We start from the raw sequence: 25,245 nt of genomic DNA, 5'->3' as shown, positions 1-25,245 counted from the left end.
CTACTCTATTTTGAATTAGCTGAAAGGGTCATAGAGTGGAAGAAGGAAGATTGAGGAGGAGGCTATGGGGAATGCGAGAAAAGGGAGAATTCCTTTAAGAAGGGAGAGTTGAAAGTGGGACTTCTTATCAAAGTGCTTGGTGTGAGGGAGGAAAGAGAGAGAGGAGTCAAAGATGTCTCCAAGGTTTCTGGTTTCAGAAGAAGGAGTAGGGGGAGAGGCCATGGAGGGAGGCCATGGAGAAGGGAAAAGGGAGGGAGCAGGCGTCCCATTCAGAAGGCTCTCAGTTTTGCTGGCATTGAGGAAGAGATTGTTCGAAGATCACCAGTCCTGGATGGCAGATAGGCAGTCAGGGATGAAGGAAGGTGTGAGTGAGTCAGCAGGAAGCCTGAATAAACGTTGAGCATCATCTGCATAAAACTGGAAGTTGGGGGAGAAGAAGAAGATGAGGAGCACCAGCTGAGCAAGGTACATGTTAAAGAGCCAGTGGGAGAGGATAGAACCCTGGGGTACACCACAGATTGAGAAGGATGTAGGAGAGGAGAAGGTTCCCTGGATGACTTGTTCATTACAAAAGAGGTCAGCCACTCCAGTTCCCGTTCCGAGATATCAAAGATATCATGGTGCCTTTGTATGAGGATGGAATGGTTAACAGTGTCAAGGGCAGAGGAGAGATGACGCAGGATGAGGATAGCTGGGGAGTTGGAGGCCAGGGATGCAAGCAGTTCTTCACAGGTGTTCAGGAGAGCATTTTCTGTGCCTCTGGATGCTCGGAATCCAGACTGATAGTCGTGGAGACCACCACCAACAAGTTCAGTGTGCGAGTTGAGTTGGGGAAGGACAGCTTCTTCATCAGGTTCCCCAGGACGGGGTGATTAAAATAGGGCAGTAGTTGGATGGACAGTTAGGGTCTGCTGAAGGCTTTTTTCAGGAGGGGGCACACAAGGGAGTACTTCAGGGAGGAGGGGAAAGATCCAGTGGTGAAAGAGTGGGTGCAGAAATCAGCGAGTTTGTGGGCAAGAGAGCCAATATTGTGCTGGACAGATAGGGCGGCTGAAGAACTTTTTGTATTATCTTATTGTCATTTATTAACTTCAGTGACATCTGTGATGTCATGGAAGGTCAAAGGTAACATGTCAAAACTTCCTGTTATGCCACCAGGTTCAAAGGGCACGTTCTGTCATTTCATCCCATTACCTTGAAAATATGCTGATTTCACATCATTGCCTCAGCTAGACTTTGGCATTTGCCAGCCTGTTACCAGGGGTACCTCCGTGCTCCAGGCTACCCTCCCAAGGGAAGGAAAGGGATTTTTCCAATTCTCCTGCACTGAACGGGCAATGAACGCAGTGGGGAAGGCTACAAATGTCTGCCCTGTTAAAACAAAGAATTGACGCAGCGACGTGGGGAGTGGGCTATTTCTACACTAGGAAGCCAAGTGGCATCCCCTAGGGGAAACACCAAGACAGAGGGGGATAATTTAAACATATGGTTATTGCATGGAGGGGAATGCCAACGTTAGCACTTATATGCACTTGCTTCAACTCAATGCAATAATTTTAGTAAGGTGCAAAATGTAGTGAGCTAATTAAGTGTAAAAATAGGAGAAATTGCCATTATACCTTGTTTTTTTGCCTTACTTTGATGCTCTGCGGACTTGAAAAATGCACTCCAGAGGTCGCTAGGCAGAACTAGAACCCTGACTGCGCACCCACTTCCGCAGTAGATACCTGACGTGCTCAGCACATTCCAGCTTGCCCAAAATACCAGTCTTCATGTTCGCGATGGTTCTTCCTAGAGGTGAAGAGCGACCAAGCCATCTTTGTAAGCCAGCTGAGTCACCAACTTGGTAGAGAGACCTCTCAGGGGAATGGCACATGTTACGAACAGCAGGAGTAGGCTTGAAAAACACCTGAATGGCAAACTGCCAATGACTGGAAAGAGAATGTGTGAATTATGACCTACGTGGCCATGTCCATTGTACGTGATCTTCTTCCAGCCAATTCCAGATCATCTCCAGCACTGGAAACATTATTCCTATCCCCCCCTCCACTTCTGACTCCTTCCAAAACCACATCCTAGTCATCTGGCCTCAACCGAGCCCCAGCCACCGTACTGTTCTGTGTGCAGCATCTCAAGTCAGGGATGTTCCTGCTGCAATCAATGTTCTCTGCAAAGCAATTGGCTGCTGCTTGGATACAGGTCTGCTCTGTATCAACTGCCTATGTAAATTCTATGCTGAGACTTTGCCTGATTAAACACTGGGAGTGGAAGTTTTCTTTAAGAGACGGATGAACGTGGCCAACAGGAACCCAGCTGCATTGATAGACGTGCCACGGTGGTCTGACAGTTCTGTGGCTTGCACACCTGTTTAAAGGGACGTGTGTGTGTAAGTTGCAAGTCATGGTTAGGAACCAAGCCAGGAGTGCCATCTTTATGAAGGTGATAAAATGCAAACCATCGAGGTGTGCTAGGACCGAACTGGCTATTTAGACAATTCGTTAAATGGTGTCATTATTTAAGTCAGCAAATTGGAAAACAAGGAGCATAACTCATGCGTTGACCTGCCTTTCTGAAACTTGATGAGAACCATCTTTGATTCCGGGAGCACCTAAAGACCTTCCTCGTTTCTGCTAACTTTGCTCTTCCTCTCCCCTGCTAATCTGTCTGCTTTGGCACTGGGCACCTGGTTACTCGCTGATTTCAGGCCCATTTCAGGCCCCCTGAACCAGGGTGATGACCTGTAACACCTGTCTCATAAGGAAGTAATATATGAGCTTGGAAAATAATATCCATTGTTTTTTTAGTACGCAGCAGTGATTGGACCTATAGATTCTGGACCAATGATCGCTGTGATTTTTATATATAAGTCACACTGAGGGCTAGCGACATGATTAAAAGAAATTTGTTGACTCCCAAGGGTGTGCACCTCTTTTTAGTAATCGTAGGAAAGTAGTGGGCCAGGATAGGGCGAGTGCCCCTTTGGCTGTTCTCTGGATAAAACCAGGAACAGATTCCTTTCCTCCATAGGGACATTTAGTTAGAGCTAAGGACTCAAGCTATAGGTTTAAACTATTTTAACAAAACAGATTCTGTTTGTGATGTGTTGAAATTTTCCTAAAGCAAGGCATGCTTTAGGCAACGTAAGATCATGTCACTCTGGCCCTGAAAGCATTGAACACCCTGCCTCTGAACCTCCGGCAAGAATCCGACTCAGTTTCGTAAACGCCTGAAGATGTTTTTGTTCACATAAACAGCACTGTCCTAAACTACCTTGCCTCTGATTGTCCTGTGCTCAATGTCTGTCTTTAGTCTTTGTGTGCACCCTGATGCCTATAGCCATCTGTGTGTTACAAATAAATAAACATTTTAAAATACAAATACAAGACTATCACCTTAAAGTCCCCAAGCTTCCTCACTGAGAAACTCAGCATCTACGGAGGCCTGCAATCCTCCAGAAGTAAGGATATTTGCAGACTTGAACTCCACCAGTTCAGGAAGGAAAGAACCATAAAGCAGACCTTCTTTGTCTATGCCCCAGGACTCTGTTATCTCCTCTCCGTCAACATCAGTCTCCCCCACACTTCTACAGTTCAGGAACGAGATCAAGACTCTCCTCTTCAAGGAATGACTCCTCCCTAACACCCAGGTTCACACACCCTCCAATCCCCACCCTACCTGAGACTGTGTAATCTGCTCCTCACTGTTTCCTGCCCTGGTTGCATGTAGGTCCCTTGCTGTCAAATTGCCTACCCTCCCACGCCCCTGTTTTTATCTCCCTGCTCCCTTGTTTCTCTGCTTCTTTCACTGTGTTGATCCCTCTATGATTGTATAGAACTTCGTAGGTTCTCGAAACTAGGTCTGCACTCAATAAATACCCAATAAATAATAATAATAATAGTTATTATTATTATTATTATTATTATTATTATTATTATTATTATTATTATTATTATTATTATTAAAACACTTTATTGCTTTTTAACACACACAGTGCAATTGCAGTATTCAATAGCGTTACATGACAAACACATTTAGCACTTATGCAATGCTCACGCAGAGCATGAGAAAGAATAAACAACTATACATGAATGTACCATAAGCCCCAAATTATGCCCTTACTACTGTTCCAAGCCTGACCCAGGTCAAATTATGTATGTACACCTAAAGCAATGCCTCCCGCCCCAGTAACATTCTACAATTTTTCTGAGGGGTCAAACATTGACTGTGCCAGTGTGCTCCATGAAGTGACATCCACACTATTCTCTTTCAGGCCCCTATACACAGCCCGATGCCATACTGCTGTTTCTGCCAGTGCCCAGCCCTGGAGATCCCACCACTAAGTATCAAAGCTTGGGCCTTCCTGCGGATTTCCAAGCCATTGCAATTCTTCGCTTGCCTAGCACACAGATTTCATTTTGGCAACTCCAACAGGGCGCATGTGTGTTGTGAGTATTTCAACTCATTATCAAATAAACCACAAGGTGAATGCATTGGTATTCAAAGGGAGTACTGATGGAAAAAGCAGGCAGAAGTCCAAACACTGTATTTCCACCAGCATTATATTCCCGCTGAGGAATTTGTAATCACCCTTTTGATTCGTTGGCTCCATCGGGAGCAGTATCTTCATATCTCAGCTGTCAGCTTCTTATCTAAGGTGCGAAAAATAGTCAAACCATTGAAATGAGGATGTTACTACGATAACCTTCAGTGGCTATGGCCCATGTCTAGGTTTTCAATTCATATGTATATTGTTCACATTTTCCACCACTTGAAAGCCTTTAGGCGCTGTGTTATGAGTTTTGTCGCAGCTGAGTAACGTCAAATGTGCATCCTTTGCTACAACTAAAATGTTTCATCGTTTCAAAGGGCATAGCGTCGTCAGCAGTCCAGGGGCTTTACCCTACCAATTCCATGACTCCACACAAATGACTACACGAGATAGAGTTCATGGGGGTTGTAGGCCAAAGCATCTGGAGAGACGCAGGTTACCTACCTGTTTCTGGGACGTAATTATTTCTTACTTCTAAGTCAAATGGTAACATTCTGCCTTTCCCTAAATTTCATTTTCATTATATTCACAAGATACAAAACATGCTTAAGAACATTTTAGTGAATGGATTTTTCTGGCGACACGTATGGATTACCTCAAAATGTATAATGTAAACTGCAGCCCAACACTACCTGCTGGTGCCTCTCACATGCACTGCCCAGCCTCTGTGCAGCGAGAGGGGGTTGAAGGGGTGATTTGTTTGCCTTCAAGTGACTTTCTACCGTTGTCAAATGGTGCTAATAATTCATACTCATGGCACCTACTGCTCGGGCGACTCCCAGTGATTCCGAGGGATATACGTATTTAGGTGCGGCCTTCTGGATGTTCATTGACAAACTATGATTATACGTGATTTCTTCATGATCAACCATTGATAAAGATCGTGGGCGACCATGGATCTCCAGAGAAAGCCACCAATAGTAAATTGCTCAGGGACAGGCCATTGGTACCATGAATCTCCATTGAAAGACGGCGATAGTAAATTGCTCATGGACAGGCCATCATTGGTAACCATGGATCTACAGGGCAAGCCACCGACAGTAAATTGCTCAGGGTCAGGACATTGGTAACCATGGATCTCCATGGAAAGTCGCTGATAGTAAATTGCCCAGGGACAGGCCATTGGTAACTATGGATCTCCATGGAAAGCCACTGATATGAAATTGCTCAGTGGCAGGCCATTGGTAACCATGGATCTCCATGGAAAGCTGCTGATAGTAAATTGCCCAGGGGCAGGCCATTGGTAACCATGGTCCATGGATCTCCATTGAAAGCCACCAATAGTAAATTGCTCAGGGACAGGCCATTGGTAACCATGGTGTAATGGTGTCCATGGTTCATCCTGGTCATGAAGAGTTGGGATATCCAAGAAAACACATGAATGAAGAACATTGTTTATCATTTGTTTGTTTCATCTGTGGAGTGCCCGGTGAGGTATGATTCAAAATGAAAGCCATACAATGCCATAGATAACCTTGGTTAGCAATATTCACTCCGGAAGAGCTATGTCCCAGGAACTATTGCATAGTGCATAGCAGAAACAGTCACCCCCATTGAAACATGTGCCTCTCGGCGTCTCAGCAATAGCAGAGTACCTCTGTCAAGCAAACATTTCTGACCAATCAGGTTTACTGTTGCATAAGAATAGCTTACCTCAGGGCAGGACCGCACCTGAGAAGCACCCTAAAAATAATGGGTTGACTTTAATAAGCAAAAACCTCTCTTCCCTAATGCCATATTGGGTGGTAACTGCTGCTGCCCAAAGCACTAGGGCCAAGCAAATAGAAAGCCTTAACAAAGGGCTTTGGCTCATTACCACACAGCATGGTCCCAGGGACGCATATTTGGAAGAAAAAGACGCACCGGGCCAACTAAGACTATGGCCCTCATTCCGAGACTGGAGGCAGCCATGGCGCTATTTGCGCCATGGATGCCTCCAATATCGGGTCTGGCACCGGTCTGGTTGAAAGGGATTTACCGGGTCATTCCGACCCTGGAGGACCCGGGAAATCCCCATTCAACCAACCATTCTGTGAATAGCAGGCCCGTTATTAGCGCCCTGGACCCTTAGCGGGACCCGTAAAGGATGTGTGGTCAGACCACCGGTGCCCAGTATCCCTTACCGTCCAACTCATAATGACCCCCTATGTGAACCTATGCACTGAACTCACCATATCTGTAACTAGTGCCTAGATGCCCCCTGGGTAGGCACGCCTCTATGTAAAAATAAATAAATAAATTTAGTGAAACCATGGGTGCCATTGGGATAGAAGCTGAGGCTCCCAGAAGAGGCCCTCTCTATGTCCAAGGTGCTTGTGTGGCAGGAGCCACAGGTAAGGAAGAAATGTGTTGCAGAGGGGAATTGGGCAGCCCAGGCAGCGGGAGGGAGCAGAGCAGTAGAGAGCAGAGGTGAGGGGGTCGGCAGAGAGGAGCATGTCTACAGAAAAAGCACCGGCCAACAGGAGAGAGCAGGTGGACTGATATCAGGAAATACAGCCTGGGTTGAAGTCCTCCTGGCAAACTGGGTGTATAGAGAATTACCTGAGCGGTGTTAGATGCAAAGAATCTGTGCACTACGAACCATAATGGGAATGCACTAATTCATGCGGGAATGGACACAGAACTCAGTCTTATTATGCAGAGGATTATGGGTATCAAACTATGCGGATGACACCCAGATACTCCTCACCATCTCGTGCTACTACAATACTAAAAAATAGCCAGGATCAATAAAATCTTCTCCGTCATTCAGGCATGGATGGCCACACACGGCCTCTGCCTGAATGACGAGAAGACTGAACTGCTCATTGTTGGCGCACCAAACAACCTACAAAAACTAAGCCCTAACTACTCTAATATAATAATTGATGGCAATACAATCCCGATCGCCAAAAGCGTGAAAACACTTGGCTTCTATCTCGATGCCAATATAAACCTCTCTAAACAAGTCAACTCGATCGCCTCAACCACTGCATATACAGGAAAACTAATCAGAGCCTGCAGACCATTTCTTTCCCCTAACAGTTGCCTTACGCTAGCCCGAGCTCTTATACAATCTAAGCTAGACTACTGCAATAGCCTCTATTTAGGTGCCAACCAAGCGATAATCAGTAAACTCCAAGTCATTCAAAATAATGCGCTACGAGCAGTGTTAAACATTCCCAAGCGTGAGCATATCTCTGCCACCAGAAGTACATGCAAATGGCTCACCAGCCAACATAAAATCAATCTAAAGTCCCTCTGCCTCACCTACAAAGCTCTCAACCATCTAACCCCCCCTTACCTTACTAACAAATTCACCATGAGAACATCCATTAGAACCACGAGATCGTCCAATACCCTATGTCTTACAGTACCCAGATTTTCCTCTGAAAGAGCCAGTGGTTCAAGCTTTACTGTCCTCGCCTCCCAACTCTGGAATACCTTGCCTCTGAATATTAAGGCGTCCAAATCCTTCCAGTCGTTCAGGAAACATGCCATTATGTGGCTCCTGACAAAAAGTCAACCTTAAGTTAGACCCAGCTATAAACTGTACATATTGCACATGTCTGTTTTGTCATCATGGGTGGCCATCACATCCATTGTCTTTATATGCTGTATATACTTGCTGCCGTACTATTATTGCTATTCTATGTACTATGCCTGTAACCTGTACTAAGCGCCCCTATACTCCCGGGTCCGGAGCGCTATAGAAATAATAAACATAAACATAAACACACACAAACAATTAGGCTCAGATCATGGGACAAGTATGTTGCAAAATCCTATGACCTAGACCGCAAGATGCAATCTGTTCGCATATCAATCACACTGAGTGTAGTAAATGAACATTATTCGGATTATCTAGATTTGTAGTGGGTTGTATTTAATTTGAATTTCAGTAGGTGTGGATTTCTGAAATGAGCTTCCTTTGAGGAAGGCGATGAAACATAGTGACAATAATTATATTTTTAATAGAAAAACAAATATTTTGCGCAAACATGCATACCCCTCTACTTAATACTTATCGATTAGCTGAATGCAATCAAAATGGTTCATGGACAGATCATGATATAATTACAGTGCAACAAAATCAAGGCGGCCCATGCATGACAGTGGACCGCTGTGGGAGCCTCTCCATATTCGCTCATGTTACCATGACAGTGGAGCGCTGTGGTTGCTTCTTCATGTTCGCCGATGTTACCATGACAGTGGACTGCTGTGGTTGTCTCTCCATCTTTGCCCATGTTACCATGACAGTGGACCGCTGTGGTTGCCTCTCAATTGACAGTGGACCGCTGTGGTTGACTCTCCATATTCTCCCATGTTACCATGACAGTGGAGCGCTTTGGTTGCTTTTTCATGTTCGCCGATGTTACCATGACAGTGGACTGCTGTGGTTGGCACTCCATCTTTGCCCATGTTACCATGACAGTGGACTGCTGTGGTTGGCTCTCCGTCTTTGCTCATGTTACCATGACAGTGGACCGCTGTGGTTGCCTCTCCATGTTGCCCATGTTACCACAACCGTGGACCGTTGTGGTTGCCTCTCTGTGTTCGCCCGTGTTACCATGACAGTGGACCACTGTGGTTGCCTCCCCATGTTCGTTACCTGGGTAAAGACCAAACATGTAATGATCGGGATCAATATAAGAGCAGAGGGACTGGTAGTGGTATAATGCCGGACAAGTGAAGGAAGTTATTTGTTTGTTGTTGTTATCAGTTACTAAAATAACACTGCAAGTATAAAGGTCTTTACTTGATGCGTAACAATTGATAAATGCATGGTTGTACTTAAGCAAATGCCAATAAAATAATTTTAAAAATAAAATAGACAAGCGACAAAAATACCACAGACACAGATTGGTTCTATGAGGGAGCATCAGCCCTCTTTTTTTAGACACTTTGTTTGAAAGAATTGGGTTCAGTTTTTGTTTTCCCCCAGTTACCCTACACGGAAGGGACCTGTTATCTCTGCTCTTTGCTTCCCTCAATACATCAACATAACCCTTGCCCTGACCTTTGTTCAGGATTTTCGTTTTATTGCACATGCTCAAGAATATTCTCAGAAATACCGAGCTGATCGCACATTCAGGAATGGGCACACACAGGCGTGGGGAACTTTGTTTATCAATGATACCATTGACAACCAAAACTGGCACCATGGAATTCATTCATAGCATGAGAGGGCACTCTAGATAGACTAGTAGCCTGGTAGCCCACTAACTGGTGGCTGCGCTCATGGTGAAAAACTAGCAGATGGTTCAGAAGACTGCAAAGCAGAGGTGGCTGCTGCTGGATATTTTTTCATGTGAGGGCCATAAACATGACAATGCCATTACTATTATTATACTGTAATAATGCATGGATCTATAGGGGAACACATGTAAACATCGAGTAAGTGCCAAGTCACGATAAGTGCAGAGGATCATTTCCCTGCACATTTTCAGGATGCCTGTGCACAGAACATATGCAAGTATTGGCACGGTAAGTACACACTCATGATGGATCATTAGTCCAATCATTCCAGCGCGAGTTTCAATAAAAGCACACACATGTTTCATTTGCCCGGCAAGTACACCCGTGTGTTTACATTCGCCAGATGAATGGACTCTGGGTTTTTCACCACTGTCATTTCAACGTGAAAACTCATCAAATTCTGTAGGGGGGTTAAAACAAATATATAGATGGGGTGTGGGTGTTCGGGGATAGTTAAATCATTAAGGGGATGGCGAGTGACCAAAAAAAAAAATATATAAAAACGATGAGTTTTTGCGTTGAAATATCAACGGAAAAAAAACCCATTGTTGTTTCATCCCACGATGAAATGACATGGAACCATGTGGTTACTGGTTGAAGACATTGGCATGTTGGCTGTGAAATCCCTGTGCAGGCCCGTCACCTTGAGAACATTTCCACTTCTCCTACCCAGATCCCACACACTACAAGTATTGTGATAAAGTACCCTGACTGGCCCTGGTTACCACCAATGTGGTGACCACCCCAAGCCAGAAGAGGATGGGCATCGGGGGCAGAATGTCAAGCTTTAGCTGGTCACTCGCTCTTGGTCCACATCATGTGTCTAAGGGAAGTCACAGGAGAAATCCCTGTGAACCCCTTCACAAACTGATAGTATCTAAAGTTCTCACAATCCCGACACAAGAAGAAAAGAAAATCAGTAATCATTGGCTTCACTGAGCTTTGTAAGCATGCCACTCTGAAAACTCACACTATTACTGTTAAACGAAATCCTACAATGGAGAATGTCATACTTCAAAGGCCCAGCGAGTTTCTCCCGAAGCCCCGAGTTCCTGAGCCGGATACAAGGTTACCAGTTTGTGGTTTTATGACAGCCAGGTTACCCACAGATGATACAAACTAACCATCCATTGTCTACCAACAGAGACTGCCAGCTTGTGTCTCCCACAAAGGAAGTTTTACTGAGGATACATTACGAGGATTACGGATAGCACTAAAGCAGTCACATTTCAATGTGTTTGGTTCCGCCTTGAAAAGTGAGGCTTCTGTATCCAGGCAACCATGCATTTCTGTTACTTTACATTAGCACCTTGTGAGGCGCCATCAACCCATGAGAATGCTCGGAACGCAGACTGCATTCACTAAGGAAAGCCCGTGTTCGGGGCAGCTTTATTCGTGTCAGGAGCTTCTCTTCCCACTCCTCCTTCACCTTAGCACCTGTGCAGCTCCCTACATGGGTTCTAATTGTGTTCTGTCTTTTTCTTCAGAACGAAAAAAGAAAACATACCTTTATCGTGTCGCCCAATGCCACGCAGTGCTGTTGTCATCATCATTGTAAACAGACTTTCTGGCTGACAGCACGGTGCGGCGTCAGGCGACGAGCTAAAGGCAAGTTTTCTTTCTTTTATAAAAAAACATTAGTACCCTTGAGCGAGTGCTGGAAGAATCACAAGTGAATGCATTCAACAGTAGCCGCCAAGGTTGTCTGCGCCTTCACTGTACTCACCACTCAGTCTTTTTCAGGTTTTACCTCTAACAGCCGCCCACTCCCAACAGTACCCTCCTCCTCCCTTGACCACTGTCCCTCGGCACTGCCTCCCAGCTACCATCTCAGTTCTCCTACAGTAATTGGCCACAATGGAAAGCAAAAAGGCACTCCGTACAGAGCCTCTTTCACATTTTGTTTGGTGGCCATATTTAGGTTGGAATTTCTTGGGATTTCTTTGTCTTTGATCGGTGCAGTGCACTCCGTGTGAAGATCCATCAAAGCAAATGGTTTCATTGCACCCTATTAGGGTACACATTCAATTGTGGGTGCTAATGGTGATAGAACCTGGGCAGGTTGTAACGCTCACCTGATTCTCGCAGAGGCGCCGGTCTTGACTTGGCGACTACCGTATCTTCAAAGGTGATGTGTAGCACCCGGTTGGCTCTTTGGGCTGGACCTCTGTTCACTGTATGCCTGACATGTAGAGTAAGATGTCTTAGGTAAGTGAATGCCGAGCTCTCCATCTGCCTCGGGGCAGGGTGCTGTAACCAGTTTCTTCACTGGATAGGTAGCGCAGGCCTCTTGACTTCAGAGGACTGCTGTCCGTCGTTTACTGCACGAACGGTAAGTTTCGAGTCATTCAAATGTCTTTAAAGTCTTTAGTAATGATGTCTCTTGTTTTGCAGGGTTCCGGTGATGGCGGATGACGGGCTGAAGTGAGTTGAAGATGGAGCCCGTGTGATGAATAGAAGCGCCTGGAAGCACGTAAGTAAGCGCTTGTTGCCTGCTTCACTATGCACTCTAACTGTCTTTTTATTTTGCAGGTACGAGTTTGGAGCGGCTGCAGGGTGCCGGAATACCCACTGGATTAGATGTGGAAAGGAGTAATGGCACGTGAGTATTAAAGTTCCCCAATGTCTTTAAACGCACCTTGTTTTGTCTTTCAGATGCCGGAATGCAGTGTGAAGACCTCCGGAGCGCACGAAGAGTAGGTAAGCCTTTGCCTTTCAGATGCCGGAATGCTAACCTGTTCTTTCTTGTCTTTATAGGTGTTGCTGAAGACTGGATTCAGGATGGTAAGCCTTTGCCTTTCAGATGCCGGAATGCTAACCTGTTCTTTCTTGTCTTTATAGGTGTTGCTGAAGACTGGATTCAGGATGGTAAGCCTTTTTCCTTAGGCCCTGGACCGGATGCAGAAGACACGATGAGCGTTCTGCTGCAGAGGTTGCAGAATAACGCAAAGCAAGATTCATCCACCGGGTGTGGTTTAAATAGCCTCCTGTAGTGCTTAGGTGTCTCCTTCCACAGCCACGCCTAAGTAAGAAAAGAGTTCCTGGTAAGAAAAGAGTTCCTGCCTTCCAGAAGAGTTCCAGTGTTCTGAATCTAGGGAGTGGCTCCAGCCCCACCCAACAGGAAAAGTAGTTCCAAACAGAAGAGGATCAGAGGCTCAACTGGCAGGCAAGTAAGCAGCATGGTCTGCTGAAGGTAAGTCCACCCAAGCATTATGAGCCCGGCGCTTCCAGCGCTGGGACTGGGCATATTTATGAGCCTGGTGCCACTGGCGCCAGGACTGGGTCCAAAAGGTCCCAATTGGGACTGGTTGGCACTCGGAACCTGGGTTATGGATCTGCTTCCAAGGGAGTTGGGAAAACCCTGACCTTTTGGAAGCAGAGATCATGACAGTACCCCCCCTCAAGGCCACTCCCAAACCGGGCTTCTCCGGGGGTTTTGGCTTGTCAGGAAATGTTTGGTGAAATCTTTTGATTAGGCGAGGAGCGTGGACATATTCAGCAGGTTCCCAGGATCTCTCTTGGGGGCCGTAGCCTTTCCAGTCAATTAGGTAGAATAGTTTAGATTTGGAGATCTTGGAGTCCAGAATGCTTTTGACTTCAAACTCGAGTTCTCCATCCACTAGGATAGGTTTTGGAGATTTGGTTAGTCGGGTTTGAGGTTGCACGGGTTTTAATAGAGAGACGTGGAAGACCGGATGTATCTTCATGTGCGGGGGCAAGTCCAACTTGACCGCTACTGGGTTTACTATGGTAGTGATGGAATAGGGACCAAGGTATCTTGGGTTGAATGTGCGTGGCCCTTTTAGAGATAGATATTTGGTGGATAACCAGACTTGATCCCCTACTTGATAGTGAGGGGCTTCCTTCCGATGTTGATCTGCTCCTTTCTTGTATTGTTCTTTAGCCCTTTGAAGATGAGAAACAGCTTCCTTAAAGGCTTGGGTGATTGTAGAATGCAGGTAGTCTACTGCTGGTGTTTCAAGATCTTGGAGGGGATCCAACTCCGAGGTTCGAGGGTGACTGCCGTACAAAAGAAAAAACAGGGTTTTCCCAGTTCCCGAATGGACAGAATTACTCGGCTATCCAAAGGATATCTTTCCAAGTTTTTTCAGTTTGTTGCAGCATGCAGCGTAAATACTGTTCCAGAGTTTGATTGGTCCTCTCGGTTTGTCCGTCGGTCTGAGGGTGGTGACTGGTCGATAGTCTCACATCAATTTGAGCCGACCGACAGCAACTTCGCCAAAAATGAGAAATAAATTGACTACCTCGATCCGAAATTAGAACCGAAGGAAAACCGTGCAGTCGGACGATGTTTTCGAGAAATTCTCGGGCCAGAGTTGCTGCTGTTGGCAAGCCTTTGAGCGGAATGAAATGCGCCATCTTGGAGAATAAGTCCACGATTACTAGAATCGTATTGTATCCAGAGCCTGGAGGTAGATCGGTGATGAAGTCCATAGAAAGCGTATGCCAAGGGCGAGGTGGGATGTCAATAGGGCGTAAGAGGCCTGCTGGTCTTTCCTTTTGACTCTTGTTTTGGGCGCATACTCCACAGGACATTATAAAGTCTCTGATATCTTTTTTCCAAGACGGCCACCAGAAGTAGCGCTTGATCTTTTCTGAGGTCTTGGCTATACCGGGATGACCTTCCATTAAAGAGTCGTGATAACAAGAGATTACTTTTTTCTGTAAATCTGTGCTGGGTAGGTATAATCGTTCTTGGAAATACAATAAGTTGTCCTTTACTGCAAAGTCCTTTCCCTGCAGATGCCAATTCTGTATGTCTGCTGGAGTTACAAGTTGCCTGGCTTTATCCTTAACTTCCTCTATGGATTCTGTGGCGATTACACCCAGAATTCTTTGTTCGGGAATGATTGGTACAGGTTTAGGGTTGACCAAGTGTTCTTCCACTCCCATCCGAGAAAGGGCATCGGCTTTACCGTTCTTTGTACCAGGTCGATAGGTAATTATGAAGTCAAACTCGGCAAAGAATAATGCCCAACGGAGTTGTCTAGAGGATTGGGCTTTTGCGGTCTTCAAATATTGCAGGTTTCGGTGATCCGTAATCACAGTAACGGTGTGTCGGGCCCCCAGCAGATAATGCCGCCAAGCCTTAAAGGCAGACTTGATAGCCAGAAGTTCCTTGTCAGTAATCGTGTAATTGATTTCAGGAGGCGAGAATTTGCGGGACCAAAATGCCACGGGATGCAACTGATTGGTTACCGGGTCCTTTTGTGATAGAACTGCCCCCATGGCAAGGCTTGAAGCATCAGTTTCCACGATGTAGGGGAATTCGGGGCGAGGGTGTTTTAAGATTGGTGCAGAGATAAATTTAGTCTTCAAATCCTGGAAAGCTTGTTCCGCCTCGGTAGACCATTCAAAACGTTTGTTTTTCTTTAACAAGGCAGTGATGGGCTGGACTATTCGAGAGAATTCGGGGATAAACCTGCGGTAAAAGTTAGCGAAGCCTAACATGCTTTGCACACCTTTTACGGAGGATGGTGATGGCCATTTGAGAACTGCATCGACGTTCTTTGAATCCATACGCACTCCGCCAGGTGATAATATGAATCCCAAGAATTCAACTTCAGTCACGTTGAAAACACATTTTTCCAACTTAGCGAAAAGTTTGTGTTGACGCAATCTTTCGAGGACCATTTTCACGTGTTTCCGATGTTCAGATTCCGATGAAGAATAAACGAGGATGTCGTCAATGTAAACAACAACACATACATCTATGAGCTCTCTGAGGACATCGTTCATAAAATATTGAAAGGCGGCCGGGGCATTACAAAGTCCGAAGGGCATGACCTGATATTCAAATAGCCCATACTTGGTGCGGAAGGCCGTCTTCCATTCATCGCCCTCTTTTACTCGTACCAAGTGGTAAGCTCCTCTAAGATCCAGATTTGTATATATGCATGCTTTTCTGACTTGGTCCAGGAGTTCAGGGATCAAAGGTAACGGATATCTATTCTTAACGGTGATCTGGTTCAGGGAGCGATAATCGATACAAGTTCTAAGGTCTCCTTCCTTTTTTGGAACGAAGAACAAAGCTGAAGAAGCAGGGGACTTGGAAGGACGAATAAACCCATTTGCCAGGTATTGATCCAGGTATTGTCGAAGGTGAAGGTTCTCAGGCTCGGTGAGGGCATAAATTCTACTACAAGGAGGAGTAGATCCAGGTATCAGGTCTATCTGGCAGTCATAAGACCTATGAGGAGGTAGAGAGTTAGCCTGATCCTTCCGGAAAACATCTTGGTATTCTAGGTATTCGGGAGGTAACTGGGGAGTCTCTGAAGAAATTGCGGCCAGTGCAACACCAGGTGGAGGGTGACAAGTAGAGACACATTCTGGAAACTGGACCGTTCTTGCTCGCCAATCGATCAGAGGATTGTGTTTCTCTAACCAAGGTATTCCTAGAATAATCTGAAACTGAGGGGCCTTGATCACATCGAACACGATCTTCTCATGGTGTCCATCTTGACTTACTAGCGTCACCTCTTGAGTGGTATGCGTTACTGGCCCGGAGGCTATCTCCGTACCATCCACCGTAGTAATGACGTCCTTTACAGCCTTGGGACAAAGAGTTAGATTCATCCTCAAAACCATTTCATGATCCACATAATTGCCGATGGCACCGCTGTCGACGTAAGCTTCAATTGCATGTAATCGATCCGGATTATCAGGGCTAATGAGGACCATAGGTATCACGAAATGCGAGGTCACGGAACTGGTTTTCACGCTCGGCAAGAGGACCTCTATTCTTGTCGGGCGAGGTCGTTTCCCTGCTCAGTGTTTGTAACTTTGGTAACTGCAGCTCCTACTGCCTTCTTGGCAGGTTTCACCGGACAGTCTCGAAGAAAGTGCCCTGAGTTTCTGCAATATAGGCATAATTGCAACTGTTTCCTCCTTTCCCGCTCCCTTTGTGTTAGAGGACCTTTCAGACCCCCTATTTGCATGGGTTCCCCGGAGTCTACTCCTTTGGAAGGAGTTGGCGGTTTGGAAAATACTCGAGCATCAAACGTGGAACAATCGGCCTTCCTGTTCTGCAGCCTGTGATCTATTTGAATGACCAAGTCTATATAATCCGAACAGTCTTGTGGGGGATTCACTACTTGGGCTAAAACGTCTTTGAGCTCTCCACGTAGACCTCTATAAAACAGCGTAATCCTTTTGTCCTCAGGCCATTGAGTTTCCACTATTAGTCTATTGAAAGATGCAATATAAGCCAAAAGGTCTTGATTACCCTGTCGCAACGAAAGAAGCTCATTGTCCAAGGCCTGCCCCTGTGAATGTCTTGCGAACAGTTTTTCCATACTAAGCTGAAAGGCTTGAAAATCATGGAGAACCGGATCCTCTTGATTAACTAGAGGGATCGACCAGTCTGCCGCATTGCCACTAAGGTACGAAAGTACAAAAGCAACTTTTGCTTGATCAGTTGGAAAGGCTGCTGGCCGGCATAAGAAGTGCAACCGGCACTGATTGATAAATACTGCAAACCTCTTTGGGTCACCAGAAAATCGTTCGGGCGGAGCCAGAGGTACATTCCCAGGTAGGTTGATCTGCACTGGATTCATAGAGGATGTTGAAGGAAGATTTGCCCCTGATGCGGGTAACGGGGTCTGTCCGGCTTGTGACTGTAGCACTTGTCTAGCAAGATTGTCTGTTCTCTCCTTGGAAATAATTAGTTCCCTTCTTAGAGCATTCGTTTCCTGACGAGCTGCATGCACTTCTGCCCTTAGTTCCCCAAGTAACCGGGCTAGGGGGTCAGTATCCGAGGTTTCCATAGCGCCTGGGCGAGAGTTTTGCGGTAGGCTTTGCGTTCTGTAACGCTCACCTGATTCTCGCAGAGGCGCCGGTCTTGACTGGGCGACTACCGTATCTTCAAAGGTGATGTGTAGCACCCGGTTGGCTCTTTGGGCTGGACCTCTGTTCACTGTATGCCTGACATGTAGAGTAAGATGTCTTAGGTAAGTGAATGCCGAGCTCTCCATCTGCCTCGGGGCAGGGTGCTGTAACCAGTTTCTTCACTGGATAGGTAGCGCAGGCCTCTTGACTTCAGAGCACTGCTGTCCGTCGTTTACTGCACGAACGGTAAGTTTCGAGTCATTCAAATGTCTTTAAAGTCTTTAGTAATGATGTCTCTTGTTTTGCAGGGTTCCGGCGATGGCGGATGACGGGCTGAAGTGAGTTGAAGATGGAGCCCGTGTGATGAATAGAAGCGCCTGGAAGCACGTAAGTAAGCGCTTGTTGCCTGCTTCACTATGCACTCTAACTGTCTTTTTATTTTGCAGGTACGAGTTCGGAGCGGCTGCAGGGTGCCGGAATACCCACTGGATTAGATGTGGAAAGGAGTAATGGCACGTGAGTATTAAAGTTCCCCAATGTCTTTAAACGCACCTTGTTTTGTCTTTCAGATGCCGGAATGCAGTGTGAAGACCTCCGGAGCGCACGAAGAGTAGGTAAGCCTTTGCCTTTCAGATGCCGGAATGCTAACCTGTTCTTTCCTGTCTTTATAGGTGTTGCTGAAGACTGGATTCAGGATGGTAAGCCTTTGCCTTTCAGATGCCGGAATGCTAACCTGTTCTTTCTTGTCTTTATAGGTGTTGCTGAAGACTGGATTCAGGATGGTAAGCCTTTTTCCTTAGGCCCTGGACCGGATGCAGAAGACACGATGAGCGTTCTGCTGCAGAGGTTGCAGAATAACGCAAAGCAAGATTCATCCACCGGGTGTGGTTTAAATAGCCTCCTGTAGTGCTTAGGTGTCTCCTTCCACAGCCACGCCTAAGTAAGAAAAGAGTTCCTGGTAAGAAAAGAGTTCCTGCCTTCCAGAAGAGTTCCAGTGTTCTGAATCTAGGGAGTGGCTCCAGCCCCACCCAACAGGAAAAGTAGTTCCAAAGAGAAGAGGATCAGAGGCTCAACTGGCAGGCAAGTAAGCAGCATGGTCTGCTGAAGGTAAGTCCACCCAAGCATTATGAGCCCGGCGCTTCCAGCGCTGGGACTGGGCATATTTATGAGCCTGGTGCCACTGGCGCCAGGACTGGGTCCAAAAGGTCCCAATTGGGACTGGTTGGCACTCGGAACCTGGGTTATGGATCTGCTTCCAAGGGAGTTGGGAAAACCCTGACCTTTTGGAAGCAGAGATCATGACACAGGTGGACTGACCCTTTCGGGGGCCGCACCGCGGACATCCTCGCTACGTTTGAGCCCTTAACTTCGGCAGCTGGCATGGTGAGTCCATCCATCGGGTTTTATTTATCTTTTTATTACATGCCAAATGCCAGCAGGCATCAAGATGCACAATTACACAAGGGTACAACACTAAGAGACAGGACATAATCTCTCTATGTGTGTATTTATAGAGCACCAAAAGCCTGTAGGCATAAGAAGCCACCGGCGGCCCAAACTTATTTGAATAACCTGGTCTTCAGCCAGTTCCAAAAGGAGAGAATACGGGGGTGAACGGTGCCGGTGCTACCAACTTCCCCATTCCCATTGAGTCCTACAGGACTCAATGGGAATGGGGAATACCATGTTTCCAGCGCCTGACTTAGCGGAACGCCGGGGTCGTAATACCCTGGTAATTCCGGGAATCCAGGCACCGGAAAAATCACGAGTCTGGCAGCCAGACTGCCAGGTTTACCGGTACGGCTACCGCCAGACTCATAATGAGGCCCTATGTCTTTTCTGTTACAGTTTGATTGGTAAGATGTTGCATGCTTGAACTGGGAAGTATCTGCCGTTCCCCCTCGTTCGCTTAGTTCTTGGACAACCAGGCGATTTGTATTACAAGAACGTAGTGTTCTTCTTGGTTCATATAATTTCAAACTGTTTTCAAGTATGAAGGGGCTACACCCTAGACGCACTTGTGTGTTAAAGTGTTCATTTTAAACTGTATTCCGGCAGTCAATAGAAGCCAGCGCAGGTTTTTCCCAGTGGCAGAAATGTGTTCCCTCCTCGGAATGTTCCGAACAACCCTAACCAGGTCATTTTGTACCACTTGCAACCTTTAAGTATCGCTTCTACTGGCGGCACTCACAAGTCCACTGCAGTAATCCACTCAATTATATTATAATCTCAATACAGACAGTTTTCTTTTTGGCAGGGCTAAAAATGCTTTCAACATTTCAGGTGAAGATTCCTAGTACAATTGCAGTATCATGTTAATACATTGTGGTAGTGAATTTCAATCTGTAAACGTTTAGACATTGGGACTCATGACATGTTTGCCGGTCCGGAAATAAGGGTGCCGGCAAACTCACCAGCACCCTTGTTTCCGGACTGGCAAACTACGTGTTTGGCTGCCGGAGCCACTGTGCCGAACAGGTCTGACCCTGCCGGGTGCCCAGTCACGATAAGCAAACCCGTCACGGCAGCAACAGCGCCTTTAGCAACGGTGCTTCCGTGTCCCACACCCGTAGAATCCTATGAGACTTTACGGGAATGGGGATTAACACATTTAGCGGTGCCTGACTTCCTGTTCGCCAGACTCGTAATGAGCCGGTGAAACCGGGAAGTCATGTGTCAGTAAAGTTTTACGGGTCCAGCAGCAACTCACCAGTAGCACCGTCACGGTTACCGCCAGACCCGTAAGAAAGCCCATTGACTAGGAGCCCGACTAAATGGGGTCATCAGAAATGTCTTAGACTTCCCGTTACTAGCATATTTAAACATAGTATTCAAGTCTGTGAAATAAAAGATGACTTAATTATGCACCAATTGCCACCCAATGGAGCAACAAATGGTGGTAAGTAAAGCTGTTTTTTAGTAGAAAGCTAAATAATGATCAAAATATAAGAATCAGGTTTGAAGGTCATGAACCGCGAAGGCAAATCACATAAGGGCAGTCAGCCGCACTCTCTCTGCTACACAGGACAGGCGTCCCCCGTGTCACAATGTTAAGGGCAAGCTGCAGCAATCTTCCAAGTGTAGGGATCTGTGATGGATTTTCATCTTCTAGGGAATTCTCTCAAGATTGTTTCAAAATGTGCAGAACTCAATTAAATGGGTTTTGCATAAACGTCAGGTCTGCTACACGAGGCCGTGAAATTCATGTATACTTTCGGCAGGTATCATGTTGATTCGTCCCCAACAGTTTTTTAGAAATAGTTTTTGGGGATTTAAGTTAAAAAAAACACATCTAAATAAATGGGGGTGGAGTTAGAAGGTATTACAAGGGGTCAGGTGGGGTTTATAATATAGTGAAGAGGGCTTGGGGGGCTCCCCCAAATATACAAAAAATACAATTCTATGAGTTTCTTCGAAAATAAGTTTGTAAAACATTTTTTGGGGAAAAAACGTATGTCGATGTAGGGACATAGAACCCTTTCTGCACAGCTGCAGCGAGTAGGCATGTCAGCAGCAATTAGGAGGCATAGATACTTAATGAGGATGTATACGCAGCAGAAGCAGTGTGCACATGACGTGTTGCAAGTAACATGCATGATCAATCCTTTACAATGTTTACTGGCTTTAGGATCGGTGCCTTGTGCTATTCAGCTGTCCATTGGCACCCCACATGCTGGTAGCACCAAAGCTAGCCTTCATTGAATTGAATTGTATTTATTTATTTATTTGTTTATTTTTACTGCGCTATAGCCCACAGACATCATACATACATTTGAACGTATATTATTTCCTTGAAATGGCTGTTAAGCCCCATAACATGCTAAGCAGACAGGAATTTCCTTTAGAAGTGCAGCCCCAAAGGTAATGGGCATACCATTGTGTCTGACATGCCTGCTGAGAATGCCCGCGTAGCCCTAGAGTTGTGCATACCTGGCACCTTATGGAAGCGAATCACGAAAGGAATTATCTGCAGTATGAACAGAATCATAGTCATTTTATGGTCACATTTTTTCTGCGTATAGTAGATATTTTAAAATGTTTATCTTGATTTGTTAATAATAACCTGTTTATTTTATAATGTGATGATATGTCCCCCTTTTTAGTCGTGATGATTTTTATTGGAGATTAATTTTATATTTGATCTTGTATTTTTGAATTATGCCTTGTGTTTCATGTATGTCTGTTTTTAATGTTGTATATACAAAGCTGAAAGGCTATTAAGTATATTAAACTGAATCAAAGTTACGACCATTTGCATTTACCTCTTTTGAAATGTGCACATAAAAAATCTCAAACCATTATTTATAATAACTTACGATGGTTGCTCAATTGACCGTAATGCCTGGTGGCCCAGTCACGGCCTCCTACACACTGGAGGCTGGAATAGAATTTAAATAAAGCCATATCCTACCAAAGATGGATATTGTCCAGGAACGTCAATTGTGGGTCACCAGGGGCCACAACCGAAACCCATGGCAACTCTGTGTGACCCCTGGGGGTTGCAGAGGCAGAGAGAAACCAGAAGTAAAGGGAGCTGTCAGGCGAGAGCCCTCTTTACATTAATGTATTTTTGAAGTGTGACTGACTTCAAAAAGAAATTATTTCCATAACATAAATCTTTTCTTTTTGAAGTCAGAATTACTTCAAATCTTGGGAGTTACAAATGACTTCACTGTTTAAAACCTCTAATTTCCTTATAAACTTTACCAACCATATTTTCCTCGCCCCAGTATTGGTCTACAGCCAATCAGCCAATGTTCTAGCATTTCAGGCTCCCCCGGCTTTTTAAAGAACCGACAATTTCTTGCCAAAGGATATCTCTTATGGGACCCCATCTTTGTAGGGAGCCTAGTAAATAAAGACAAAAGCACATATAAAGGAAACAATATTTTATTCCTGGGAATCTCATCATTGAGGACTGCATCTCCTTATCTTTCCTCAGGTGTGTGGTTGGCTCCCTTTGTAGTTTGTACGGTGACTTTCTCTGTATATTACAATTCTCACTTTGTTGATCATCTTCACTGGGCTTTCCATCAATGTAAGTTTGCGGACTTCATTGCAGCACGAATCGGGTCACTGCACTCCACAAAAATTGCTCAATGGTTTGTCATAATGATTGCTTAAACATTTATTCAAATCTTCAAATAGCAAACCTGATGGTGAAACCAATTTTGCCTCGGTCTATGCTGTACTATTGGGTCTAGCTCTACGATATCATGAGCCCTTGGCACGGTTAGAATAGCTCAGTGGCAACGCGCTTGTCTTGGAAGCAAGACGATGTAGAGCTAGGCAGGTTTGAATCCCCGGTCCGTGCTTAGAAACCTTTTCAATATTAAGCGCATTGTAAAAAAAATAAAACAATGATATAAATATATGTAGCCAGCACCATTGTTAAAATGTGGTTGGTATCTAAAATATTCTTGTCTGCTTCAGTATGTATTTGGTATTTTGGAATGTTTACGTACTTATTTTTTTTTCACCCGCAAGCCTCATCCGATAAAGTCACCAGGGTTAAAGAGAAACTGATATCATCTGGGTCAACGGTCAATTGACATCACTTCCTGTGATGTCATCAGGTCTGTGATGTCACCTCCATTATCACTGACATTTTGCTGAATCAACGTCCCTGATATTATCATGTTGTAGGGAATTGAAGTTATTGCAAATATGGACTTTATTGTTCAATGTAATGTGCCTATTTTGCTCTCCACTAATTGGCCGAACTGATTAAAGGGCCAATTTCTGAATGTCTTTCCTTTTCTTCAGAACTGCAAAGAGATGGTCCAACCAAACCCAGTAAATCCTTGTATTCAGTTGGAGTTCCTGGGCAGGGCTGAATTATATGCACTTTAAGGGCTTGCTTGGAGGAGTGGATGGGTTTAAGGAAGACAATTACAGAGGAGACTCTTTGAGCTACAGGTGACGGGAGTTGGAGAAATTGAAGAGTAGCTTGGGAACAAATGACACAGAAAAGAAACATGCAGCGTGTGGAATTATGCTGTAGATAGCGGCCTCATACTGCAGGCGACTTTATGCAGATTTAGGACTCTGATATGACAGCAAAATAATGAAGAGAGTGTATTCAGTTGCTCTCAATAGCACCTAGCTGAAGTCTTGATAACACACCAATCCTCTGCCGAAGTGCAGTTATATGAGAAGTGAACACTAATCACTTTGGTCAATCTTGCTGGAGCTGTGAACCAGTGCAAGGTTTAAAACAGGTTTCCCAGAAGGGAATAACAGGCCTTTTTCTCAGCAACCTCTGAGTGATAGAGACTTTACCTGCTGAAACAATCAAAAGCTTGACTATTGCTCCGAAGTGGGTACCGAGGACCAGCATGTCATTTTTAGACATTAAGATAGCTCAGCGGGTTGAGCACTCACTGCTGCAATCTGAGTGTGAACTGCAGGTCGCAAGTTTGAATCCCTGCAAGGCTAACTCATCCTTCTTAGGTTGATAAATGAGTACCAATTACGATTGGGTGATACTGTATGTATATATGTTCTATGCAAAGCACTTAGGCGTAACTGCTATATAAATAACACATCATTATCATTGTGGCAAGCATCCTGAAATTAACATTGGCAACCTTTTTGTCTGCCTAGGAAAGTACAGAAGAGAGCCCCAATTCTTCAAGGAAACCTTTTTTATACCCCACAGCATTTCTTAAGTCCAAGGGCTTACCCCATGTAATTGTTCGTTGTCAACACTGCCGCATTTCTGATTTGAGACACTTTCAGACTGTTAAGACATTTCTGAAGTTCTTTCAAAATGCTGACTCCGCACCTACTCTCACCTGTGCACCGTCGCTTTACCAAACCTCCCAGAGGATCACATTGTGGGACAAAGCTGGTCATCACTAATCGAGACTCTTCGATCTCACTCACTGCATGGAAATGCTAGAACTGAATCACCGGCCTCATTTTCATTCAAGTGCTCAACATGCCATGCCGACTCAGACCATTGCCTGTGCATCAGAATACATCTGCATTCATTGATCCATGCTGTGGTGCTCGAATCCTGTTGAGCCAGCTCTTAGCTTCATGCTCGGACTCGAACCATACAAAAGTGCCAAGAAGACCATCTCTACTCTCTGGGGACACCATAAAGAGACGAAGGCAGTGTGTTCCTGCTTACGCAATTCACCTGGCCTTTACCTCTGGCCATAAAGAATGGTTTGATCCCCTCTTAATTACTTACCGAAAATACATTTTGTTTTGTATTTTTACTGTTTTCTTCATGCATGCCTCCATTTGTTCTCCCCTGCATTAGATTCCAGCTTAGTGGTGGGAACGGTCAAGGTCCATCAGTTTAAAAAGGTGTGGTGTAAAAGACGTTACAGCTTTGCATATTTTTGCCACCTGCTCCTGTGTGGGAGGGGTATACATTCACAAATTCATTTTATTTCCTTATTAATTTACTCAGTAAGATAGATCAGCGGGTTGAGTGCTTGATGCTGTGTTCTATGTGTGATCTATGTTTTCCGGAAACTCCTCTTCTTTTCCTCCTTCTCGCTCCCTCTCCACTGCTAACTTCCTTTCTCTTCTCTCATGCCTCCCTCCTCCTTCTCCAGCCTAGCTCTGTTCAGCTTCTTACTAACAGGTCGCCT

At 45.3% G+C, this 25,245-nt stretch overlaps 1 long non-coding RNA gene across 1 annotated transcript in view; it reads left to right on the top strand.

The window, feature by feature from the left end:
* The window catches only part of LOC138569085 (uncharacterized), a 32,100-nt gene extending 7,236 nt beyond the window's left edge, over positions 1-24,864 (top strand). Inside the window, exons 2-3 of the long non-coding RNA XR_011303115.1 lie at positions 23,123-23,211; positions 24,242-24,864. This is a non-coding gene — a long non-coding RNA (uncharacterized lncRNA). The remainder of the gene's footprint in view (positions 1-23,122; positions 23,212-24,241) is intronic.
* Positions 24,865-25,245: the final 381 nt, after the last annotated feature.

The sequence above is a fragment of the Ambystoma mexicanum genome, chromosome 2q, assembly GCF_040938575.1.
Source record: "Ambystoma mexicanum isolate Mex_15411 chromosome 2q, UKY_AmexF1_1, whole genome shotgun sequence".
Classification (NCBI taxonomy): Eukaryota; Metazoa; Chordata; class Amphibia; order Caudata; family Ambystomatidae; genus Ambystoma; species Ambystoma mexicanum.
This window is presented reverse-complemented; position numbering and strand designations above follow the sequence as displayed.